At 46.6% G+C, this 11617-nt stretch overlaps 1 non-coding gene across 1 annotated transcript; it reads left to right on the top strand.

The window, feature by feature from the left end:
• Positions 1–5909: 5909 nt before the first annotated feature.
• Positions 5910–5980, top strand: TRNAG-CCC (transfer RNA glycine (anticodon CCC)). Its single transcript has one exon. It is a non-coding gene; the product is annotated as a tRNA-Gly (tRNA).
• Positions 5981–11617: the final 5637 nt, after the last annotated feature.

Raw genomic sequence — 11617 nt, forward strand, 5'->3', positions numbered from 1 at the left:
GCGCCTTCACAGGGGTGCTAAGCATCTTGCCCAGGTTTACACAGCCCTGCAGACCTTCAAAGCCCTGTGGGGCTGCACCCGAGGTGGCGCGGATCTGGCTGAGCTCTCTGTGACCCAGACGCGGCCAAGCCCAGGCGGCCTGTTGGTGCGGGCCCTGCAAATGGGCCAGTCGGCTGGGATTCCCCTGCCCAGTTCACAGATAAAACGCTTCCAAGGCCTTCGGACGAAAGAGGTGCCCAGAGGTGCTGCCCGCGGGGGTTGAGGGGAAGGTGAACGTGGGGTCAGGTCCTCGAGGGCTGTCCCGTTTGTAGATTAAAAGTGTAGGGAGCTGATTTTGACTGACCCAACAAAGGCAGCAGGTGAAGTACCCATAAAATGGCAAACTCTTACCGCTGCCATAAGCAGAAGACAGGAGTAAAAATCAGCACCAGAATATCAAAACAATGGTACCACAGTCAAATCCCACAGCTATTTCTACAACGGCTGTAGCATGTAAACTGTGTAGACTCCACCAAGCACTCTGCACGTTTTCCACTTTCCCTTCCACACTCTCTCCGAAGGCCTGTGAAAAGTCAGGCCACAGAGGGAGAGAAAATATTTGCAAAACATATCTGATTAAGGACTTGTATCCAAAACATGCAAAGAACACTAAAACTCAAAGATAAGAAAAATTTAAAAACCCAATTAAAAATGGGCAAGAGATTGAACGGACACCTCACCAGAGATGACATACAGATTATACAGATGAACAGATGGCAATCCCGTATATGAAAAGATGCTCAACATCGTATGTCACTAGGGAATTGCAAACTGAAACAACAATGGGCTACCGCTACACACCTCTTAGAATGGTTAAATCCAAAAAACGAACAATACCAAATGCTGGTGAGTTGTGGAGCAATGGAAACCATCATTCGTTGCTCGGGGGACTGCAAAATGGTACAGCCACTTGGGGAGAGAGTTTATTACAAAGCTAAATATACTCTTGCCATATGATCCAGCAACCGGGCTTGCACGTATATACTGAAGTTTGTTGAAACCTTATGCCCATACAGAAATTTGCACAGGAATATTTATAACAGCTTTTTTCATAATTGGCCCTATCTGGAAGTGACCAAGGCATCCTTCAATAGGTGAATGGTTTGAACAAATCATGGATTCATTTTGTGTAATAACAAGAAATGGACTATGATGACAAGGCATGAAAGAAACTTACGTTCATATTGCTAAGTGAAAGATGCCGGTCTGAAAAGACCACACACTATATGATTCCAATTATATGAAATTGTGGAAAAGGCAAAGCTAAAGACACCACGCACTGTATGATTCCAACCATATGACATTTGTGGAAAAGGCAAACGTAAAAAAGATAAGTGGTTTCCAGGATTCAGAGGGGAAGGTGAGAAAAATGATTAGGTGGAGTACAGGGGTTGTTTTAGGGCATCGACAGTATTCTCTGTGACACGGTAATGGTGGATACGTGATGTCACCAATTTGTCAAAACTCATAGAACTGTAAAAGAGAGTGAACCTTAATGTAAAGCATGAACTTTTGTTAAGAATAATGTATTAATATTGGTTCATTGGTTGTAACAAATGTATCACATAAATGCAAGATGTTAATAATAGGGGAAGCCGTGAGCAGGGAGGGAGTGAATATGAGAACTCTGTTTGTTATCTGTTCAGTTTTTTTTTTTTTTTGTAGTCCTAAAATGGTTCTAAACAAAAAGTGTGTTAATTAATAGAAAAACGAAGATCTCCTGACCAGAAGATTTGACTGGCAGAGTGTAAAACAAAAAGGCACGATAGAAACGATTTTCTTGTGGGTGCGACTCTCCATCTGGGCTCATCCTTGTCCTCAACTTTACCAAGACCAGCAAACTAGGGCCTACGTCCATAGGAAGGTGAGAGGCCCCACTACCCAACTCCCCTCATCTCCACAGGAATTTCTCCCCACAAGCCTCCCCCTTCCCTGGGCCCCTGATGCTTCTCCCAGCACAGCTTCTGTCCTTCAGTGACCTCTTTCTTGATTCCAGCTCCATAGTGCCATGTAGCCAAAGGATGGAATAGGACGAAAGATAATAGTAACAAGGGTTTTGGTTTCAAGTATTCCAAACCGCAGAGACCCACCAGACCCACCTGTGGCTTCAAAGACCTGCTCTGGCCAGGTGGTGGCTGTGCTGCAGGATGAGCACTAAAGCACGGGTGATCATTTCAGGGCCTGGGAGCACTGCAGAATCCCTGTTTAGATCAATTCCTTAATATCTTCTGCCCCAGAATTAACTCAAGGTGTATAGTTGCCCTTTTCTTCCCTTTACCACTGCTGCCACTCCCAGAGGGTGGAAACCACCCCTCTTGCCTGTGCAAAAGAGAACCTAGCAGAGAAAGGTACTCACTGGCTGGGAATCAAACCTGAGTCTCCCCCAGGGGAGGCAAGAATTCTGCCATTGAACCACCAAAGCCCTGCCCCTCCCCATTAGATTGGGTCTCATCAGGAAGAGTCTCAGGAAGGACTGGGAAAACACCATTCTAAAAAGAAGTTCATACAGTCCTCTTTGGTAGACATGCAGAACAAACAGAAAAGACACCCAGAGCACAGGCTTGCATAGGCAACACCATAAACCTCTGGCATTCAAATCATAATACTAGAATTCAAATTCAAATCAAATTTCCTCATCGATGATGCATTCTCTTTGCCCTCACATTGCTTGGTGCCTCCCAAACGCTTTCCTCTCAACCATGAGACAAACAGCAGCTCTTTCCCTGAACAGACAGTCCGGATCCAGGGATTGTTGGGGAGGCTCACGTTTGGGGATGTGCCTGAGTTACTCCGGAAGAGCTCAGTGATAACTGAGCTTCTCTCCTCCTGTGCCTCTTTGGAGTCCTTGGAAAAGGCCAGGGATCAAATGGTTCTGCTTTTAAACTCTTACATTTCAGAGGGACCTACCAAAGGGTGAATAAGTGAAAACGTCATTCTAAGATTTCATCCCCTTAACTACACCCTCACTGGCCACTGGAGGAGGCCATGTCAAGGAATAAGAATTCAATTGGATTCTGGGTTTCTGCTAGATGGTTACTCTTCCATACAGTGTACAGCTTTTTTTTTTTTTTTTGTCCTTTACTTTTGCCTGATGTTCATATTTTCACTCTTTGATTCTTTTGTTCATGATTAGCCTGGTACAGGCCAAGCAGTAACCCGTGCACAATCGCCCCAGGGCCCCAGAGCCTCCCTCCTCCGGTGCCTCTTTTGAGTTCCTAGAAAAGCCCAAGGATCAACATGATCAGCTTACAGACTCTGGCGTCTTACAGAGATCTACACAACAGTTCAAGTATAACTTTCTCTCCAAGATTTATTCCCTTCACCACACCACACCATACCCTTCCCCTCTCCTTTCTGGCTCTTGAACTTTTCTAACTTTGAAGCTCCACCCAAGATCCTTTTACTGTCTTACATTTGAGCAAAAGTTTATTCTTGATCACTGTATTCTCTACCCTTTCCAATTGATCTGCTGGAGTTGTTCTACATTGTGGATTAACCATTCTGCTGCCTATCTTGTGAAATTTATTTTCTCGTTTGTCTGTCTGTGACTGTGTGTGTCTGTTTGAGAGAGAGAGAGAATGTTTCCTTATTTGTTTCTCTCTCGCACTCTTTCATTGTTTAACAACCTGAGACTATTGCGTATGTTAGGCAGTGTGCTATGTCTGGAGAATTTTTTATTTTTATACACAAACTTGGTTTCCCAGGAACTATGAATCTTTTTCATACGAAAATATGTCTTTGGAAGACAGAGTCAAGTAAAATGTGACTTCATTAGAGCACAATTCATGCCAAAATAAAAGGAGAACATTTCATACTGAATTCAGACAGTCAGGAAAGTCTTTCCAGAGGAAAAGACTTCTGAACTGAGACCTGAAGGATGAGAATGATTTTGAAGAAGGAAGAAGAAGTTGTGAGAGACCATCCCCTGTAGAGAGAAGCAAGTGCCTGAAAGTGAGAGAGTTCCTGACGTGTCCAGGACTTCACTGTTGCTGGACTTGAGAATTGGCAAGAGACATGCAGATGATGAGGATGAGGGAAGCCTGGGTTCATGTCATGAAGGTATTAAGACTGTTGAGTGGAGGAATCTGGGGACACTATGTTGTTTTAGGCTACAGATATGTCCTGATGTAGGCTGTGGAAGGATCACTCAGGATGCAATGTGGCAAAAGGATTGGAGTACACTAGACTGGCCGCAGGGAGGCTGGCTTTTTATCTGGGTGTATTAATGGGGATAAGAGTTGATGGATGGAAGAGTGCAGTCATAAAGTGGCAGTAAGCCAGTGGTGCAGCCAATAAAGTTAAGCACTATATATTTATTATGGCAGACATAAATTTCTGTGCGGGGGAGATGAGAGAGTGTATACAAACAGAGTAGCAGGATGTGCTTCAGGCAACAGGGTGGTTGGTGGTGAGGGTACATATATTAGGCAGGATTAGGAAAAGATTGGGCGTTGTTTTGGGGATTGATTGAAATACTTGGGACAGTGCACTACAGTTTGGGAGACACTGTGCCTGGTCTAATCCAAGAATATTGAGGTAGAGGGTGGTGGGTGACGACAGGGAATTCACAGGTGCAGTGAGTTTTAGCATTTGTGACTCTGAGACACATACGAGGCATTGACTTGTGAATTAGGAGTTGTGAGTTGGAAGTACAAGTTTGTAGTATAGAAAGAGATGTGGGAATCAGTGTAGATCTGGTTGATGGAGGTGGTATTTGAAAGCATGTTGACCAAAGCTGGTGTGTGTCTTGAGTGTTGGGCAGAGGACGGATAGAGCCAAAGCTCTCCAAGGTCAAAATGACAGTCATTTTCCTTGGTGAGCCCAGGTTTGTGACTCAGCCTCCACCCAGCTCAGTTCTCAGCAAGAGAACAATGATTGCAGGTCTGCAGCTGCTGTCTTCAAAACGTCATGATTTCTAGTCTCAACATGTAGGGGAGCTCTCCCGCTTCCTTTCTTCAGTTTAATTTCCCCAGGAATAATTGGGGAGAGAAACCTCTGCATATTTCAATTTCATCCAAGGACCATTATGTTAACATTTCAACCATTAATATTTTTCGGAAACTTGGTCTGCTCCTTAGACAACCCATACAATAAAGCCTATGCCTCATGTGCATCTCAGAGTCACAAACGCTAAACCTCAGCACAACAGGGAGTCCAATTTAGGAGATTAGAGTCTCCCGAACAACTAAACATTGACTGCAAACTTAACAGTAATTAATCTTTTAATGATTATGATATGACGTGTATCCATCCAAATGCTTTGAACACCTTACAAAGCAGGCAGGTACTGCTGATACAATGATTAGGAGGCTGACTCATTATTCTTGTACGAAAAAAACAGTTACAAAGAACCAATCCCATTGACCAAAATGCATGTCTTCATTATCTCTATTTTGATTCTGGCCCTTTCCTTCTTTTGATTCCAATCTAATTCTGCTTCTGCTTCTCATTTCCTCCCTGGGTTAGACTTTTACTTCCCTCCCCTAGCAAGTTAGATTACTTCCTGGGACCCTCTAAGGCAACAGTTTGAGCTTGACAGTTGGTGGTTCAGGATCCTAAACAAGGGATCTGGATGAATTTCCAATGTTTTTCTGTTACAGGCCTGAAAAGAGCCTTTTTCAGAGTTGTGGTGTGAGCTGACAAAACAGATGTTTTGATACTTTAATTTGAATGTCCCGCCTTTATCCTGTTGCCTGACAGGAGTAAGCCTCTTCCACAAGCCTTTGCTTCCAGTGCCTTTGTGTTTGTGAGCTCTATCCAAAGACAAGTGTGTAAGCCTATTGGGGAACTTTTTGGTTCCCCTGCCTCCCATCCTCCGGTGACTGTCAAGATTCTTTCTGGAGACCCATCGTTGGCCCCAACAGCAGGAAGCATTGGTCGTTCAGTGGTAGAATTCTCACCTCCCACGCGGGTGACCCGGGTTCGATTCCCTGCCAGTGCATCATGCCCAATCTCCTTCTATCCAACCCTGTCTTTTTACGCATTATGCCCAATCTCCTTTTACCCACCCCGTCCTTTTATGACTCCTTCTTGCTTGCCTGTAGCACGGGCGAGTCTGGTCATTTCCTGGTTCTGGCCGCCAGGAGTTGGAAAATGAGAACTGAAATCCCTAGGGCAATTCTGAGCAGAGCACGGTTTTAGGGGTCCGCCTAAACTGGGACTTTGCAGTGCCCTGGGGCTGCGACGTGCTCGCGTATGTGGAGCAGCATTTGGCGTGCAACAGAGTCACCACGTCATTCGCGAGTTCGTACCTTTCAACCCGCAAGTGTTTCTGGAAGTCTGCGATGTTGAATATTTGGACCTAAGACCCTTGTGACTTTCATCCTTTCTCTTTGGAAGAGCGCAGAAACCCAAAGAGCCATCAGGTCACTGATTGGCGGGCTGGACCGTGGGCTGACCGTTGGGCCACGTCTCACCAAGGAGCGAGGAGCAAAAGATGAAGGTCCCGGAAGGCAGTCACCGCAGTGGCAGGGGAGGCGTCAGCGGCCCACGGAAGAGGGAGGATTGTGGGGAGGAACCAGCGTGGACAGGAGGGGAGCTGCGGAGAGGGGGCCTCGCACAGAGGTGCCGAGAGGCCCCTGGCGTCTGTACACCAGACGCCGTGAACCGAGTTTATTAACATCGTCAGCCACCGCGCCTCGGTGTGTCCCCACCGTGGGCCCATCGGTGTTCCGGGAAGGATTCGGCGTACCTGGCAATGTGTGTCAACCGGTGTGAGCCTGAAAATTACACTTTTCAAAAGAGGAAATGAGCGACAGAATCTGGGAACTGTTTATCCTGTTTTGTTTCTCTGCTTGGACGCTCCCTCGAAAGCACTGCGATTTGAGGGTGACTGCGTTAGAGAGACTACCAGTGATTACTTTTCACCCCAAAATCTTGGGAGGATTCCCCTACCTAACTATAGTTTCAAAGAGCAGATCAGTGACATCCGGGCAGTTTTTATTCTCTTTCGTTTTTAGAGATAACCTTGATTTATTCGATTTCAAGTTTCCTTCTGAGATTGTCATTCTACATTTTGTGTAGAAAACGATGGCCCCACTATGTTGGAATCATCAAAGCTGTTTTATACATTTCTTTATTTTTAAACTCTCTCAGAAATCTGAAATTTGAAAGAATAGATTCTGAACCGTGATACACAATTTCTCGTTTTTGACCATTTCTCTGTAAACAAGAATCAGGATTTAGAAGGTGGGGGTCAGGGGGACGAGGAGTTCTGATCTATGTAAAGGAAAATGGTGGATTGCTACCGAATTGGAATAAAGTTTTTAAGGACTGTAATGTCCCCAAATTACCCCTTTACTGTTTGCTGGGGGAAAAAAATCTGTCTTTGAATCCCTTCCTTATACCCAGCTTGCGAGAAGCTTCCTCCATATTCAGGTCATCTTCTCCTCCTTCCCCTCCTTCTCCTTCTCCTCCTAGTCCTCCTCTTTCTCCTCGTCATCCTTGTCCTCCTCCCCTCCCGCCTCCTTTTCCTTTTCCTCTTCTTTCTCCTCTTCCTACCTCTCCTTTTCCTCCTCCTTCAGTGGAGAAAGTGGGGTGGGAATGAAAATCCACAAGACAGGGAACGCAAGAGAATTTTGTTGGAGAGCTTGGAGGAGAGGAAGGAAAGACTAATTGTGGGTTCTGAAACAAGCATCGAGAAAGCAAAGGAGAGTTGGGGATAGCTATGATTTGGCCTGCAGCCTTTTCAGAGTAGTCAGATAATACCCTCTAATGATACACCTAGCATAGTGTGTGTGTGTGTGTGTGTGTGTGTGTGTGTGTGTGTGTGTGTGTTTGTGTCTTATATCAAGTATGTACTGATAGGAAACTATCCAAGATATGGATTTTTCCCCTTAAATGTGACATATAAAGAAAGTGTGTGGACCTCTGCTTCAGGCTTTTGTAACATTTGCATGAATTCTGTGTTTGTGAATGTAACATCCATTCACAAAATGACTTAGTATTAAAGGTAAAAAAATTAAAATGGCATTTATAAAACATATGACCTCAAAAGGGACTTGTTCATAGCAGCTTTGTTTCTAATAGTCCCCAAACTGGAAACAATTCAAATGTCCCTCAAGAGGTGCATGAATGTAATTGTGGTACTAGAACACTGATTGCCTGGGACAGGGTTGGTGGGGGGATTGATCTCAAGGGGGCAAGAGGACATTTTGGTGTAATGGAAGTGTTCCTTCTTCTTGAACAGGGTAGTGGTTACAGGGGGGCATCAATTTGACAACAGTCATTGAACTTGAAGTGGATGCGTTGTGTTACTTACAATTTACACTTTAAGAAATATGATTTTATAAGCATAATAAAATCATCCCAAATTTTAATCTTACTTTAATAATAACAATTACTATTATTGGCCTTAGAGGGTTCTTATAGAAAATCCTCTCTCGTCATGAACAATTTGATTGAAAGTTCACCAACTTCTTCATTTTTGTTTTTGTATCTATTCCTTCAGTTAAATTCCGGCACTAATAAATTGAATCACTTTAAATTAAAAAATAGAATCTGTAAGAGCCCAATTTTATAAAAGCATATTTATATATAGACTTCTCTTTCTAGATATACCAAAAATGACTCCATCAATATTTAGCCAATGTTAACAAAAGCTATCTTTGAATTTAAGATTTTTTTAGATTTTACAAATTTTGTTTTTCTGTATCATTTGAATTTTGTATAATAAGCAGGCATAATTTTTTGCAAAAAAATTAGATAAAAAACAGATTTGAAGGAAAATATGTAAAGATGTTAACAGTAGTTAATTCCAGGTGACTGCTTGTTAATTGCAGGTGACTGCTTATCTTCTTCTTTATGTATTTTTCATATTTTTAAATCTAAACAATGAATGGTCCAGAAGGAAAAGAACAGAATAGATATGGAAGAGGGGTAGGGTAGGTGAGAGGACAATGCAAAGGGGAGGAAAAAATGCAGATGTGGCAGGAATTGTGTCTAAGTTGAAGACTTGAGGGAGCAGCTGCTAGGATACCAAGGCTGTTTGGGAGGCAGATGGGTCATGAGGACCTTTGGGACAGCCGTATGCCTGTTACGTGGTTCCTACTCGGTGTTTTTTTTTTCTTTTTCCAAAAGAAACTTACAGGCTTAAGTTTCTTGTCAAACTCTTTTCCCGTTTGTGTTTCTCTTTTGTTAGGAGCGGTATAAACACAGTGGTTCTGAGCATATCTTCTGGAGCCAGGTTGCCTTCAGCTCAAATTCCTGCTTTCAGATACTACTCAGTGGACTGAGTGACTGGACAGGTTGCTTAACCTTTCCGTGTCTCAGATTTCTCATATGTAACATGAGGACGATAAGAGGATCTAGGCCTGTTGTAAGGATTAAATGAGTAAACCACATGTAACACTTGTGGGACATGCCTGGCACATGGCACTCTGCATATATACAGTCATTGAGCGTTACCTCTTGTATTTTGGGTGCTACACTGCGTCAAGACTGGGTGGGAGGAAACCGATCTTATTTAAGTCACATCAGTGATACTTTTCCGTGACTGTGGACCCTCTCAGGGAGAGTTAAGTAATCCTCTGTGGCCAGGCAGAATTTCCTGGGCGAGGAGGATCTTGGAGTTTATTAGTTCATCTGTTCAGCTCACTAAAAAGGGAAAATTGATCCAATTACTTACTGTGACACTGCCCCCAATACAAAATTCATAGTTTTACAGTGGAAGACATTTCTACACAGGACACAAAACCCAGAATCTTTAGAGCAACACATATGATTACGTGAAAATTTAAATTCAAAATACCAACGATGTACCTTAAAAAGATCATAGGTAGAAAGAAATTATTATTATTATTATTGTTTTAAGATTTTATTCTTTTCCTTTTGTCCCCAAAGCCCCCCAATACATAGTTGTATATTCTCCGTTGTGGGTCCTTCTAGTTGCGGCATGCTGGACGCCGCCTCAGCGTGGTTTGAAGAGCAGTGCCATGTCCTCGCCCAGGACCCGAACCAACGAAACACTGGGCCGCCTGCAGCGGAGCGCGAGAACTCAACCACTCGGCCACGGCGCCACCCCCAGAAACGATTATTTTTTTAATTGGTATACATTTTATCAAAGTTACAAATGCCCAAAAACTTTTTATGGAAAACAGTTGCCCGCTGATCCCCTCTCGCATTTCTTCTCTCCCAGGATAACCACTTCCAACTCCTGTAACCAACTATTTGGCTGTTCATCCCCTCGTCTCTAAATAAATTCGGTTATTGCTGGATTTTCAGGTTGTCCACCCAGGCCCCGCAGACCGGCCCACAAAGGGAAGAGGAGTTTGTGCGTTTCCCTACCCGCCGGTCATCTCCGAGGGAGCCAACGAGGACTCTCCCTCGGCTTCCGCTCACTCGCGAACCGATGTAGCCCACCTCCTCGAACTAGGGAAGGAAACTTGGCAGGAACAAAGGCCAGGCAGGCAGCTGGGTGATTTCTGGCAGATCTGGGTTCGCCGGCGGATCAGTGAAAGGTGGGAGCTCCCCAGAACCAAGAGCAGTGGTCGCCCAAACCCAGCGACCGAAACCGCTGCCGGGCTCGCCCAGCTCCTCTCCCAGCTCCTCTCCCTTCCATTCCCTGTTTTCCCGCTTCTTCTTGGTCATTCTCTGCCCTTGCCTGTCTCTCTCCATTTCTCGGCTCTTTTCTCTGGCCCCACGTCTCTTCCTCTTCGAGTCCTCCAAAGGGGAGCCTCCAGAAGACAGCTAGCTTTTTCTGTCCTTCGTCATCGCTGAACATTCTGAAATAGGAGACTCGGAGAGGAGGAGGACGCCGTCCGCAGCGCAGGAGGCCCGCGGTCGCCCCGCCCCGCGCGTGCCCACGGGGCGGGAGAGCTGGGGCGCGTCTCTGCCCGCTGCCGGCCTCGGGCGTCTTCTCCGCGGAGCCAGGGGGCGGCAGGACGCACGGGGAGCCCGCGGTCCCGGAGGAGCCCGGGCCGGGGCGGCCGGCGCTTGGGGACCCCTGGTCTCCACCGACGCCGGGCTCCGCGGCCCGGAGTCCTGGTTCCGGCGCAGCTGGGGGCGGAGGGAGGAGACCCCCGGGGGTCGGGCTCCGAAGTCGAGTGTGACAGCGGCCTTGAGCGTCCCGCGGGGACTTAGGAGCTGGACGTTCTGACCGCAGCCTGAGCGCGTCAGACTTAGAACAAATGAAAACTCTGAATGAAACGGGCCGTGAAAAGACAGCCCCTCCAGGCCGGGTCTCGAAGCGTCGACCCCGAAACCCAGACACCCTGGCCGAGGGCCGCGCCGGCCGCCGCCTCCCTCCCCGCGTCTCCCGCGGACCCCTCTCTCTCCGCAGGAGCCCGCGGGTCCTAAAACAAGACGGGCCGCGCGGGGGCCCCTCGTGGTGCGAGACGGAGCGTACGCCGCCTCTGCCTTTGCCCCCGAGGCCCGAGGGTGACCCTGCCGAGGGGCTGGCCCTGGCTCGGTCGCCGGGATCCTGGGCGGCGGGGCCGGGGCCTCCGAGGCGCATCGATGGGCAGAGCTGCGCGGGGCCAGCGGGGACACCGCAGGCTGGGAGGGACCCCGCCACGCCTGCCGTGTCCGTGTGGATGCGCCCCGCGGAGAACCCGGTGTCCGGGACCCCGACTCCCGCGGA

This window comes from Equus caballus, chromosome 5, assembly GCF_041296265.1.
Source record: "Equus caballus isolate H_3958 breed thoroughbred chromosome 5, TB-T2T, whole genome shotgun sequence".
Classification (NCBI taxonomy): Eukaryota; Metazoa; Chordata; class Mammalia; order Perissodactyla; family Equidae; genus Equus; species Equus caballus.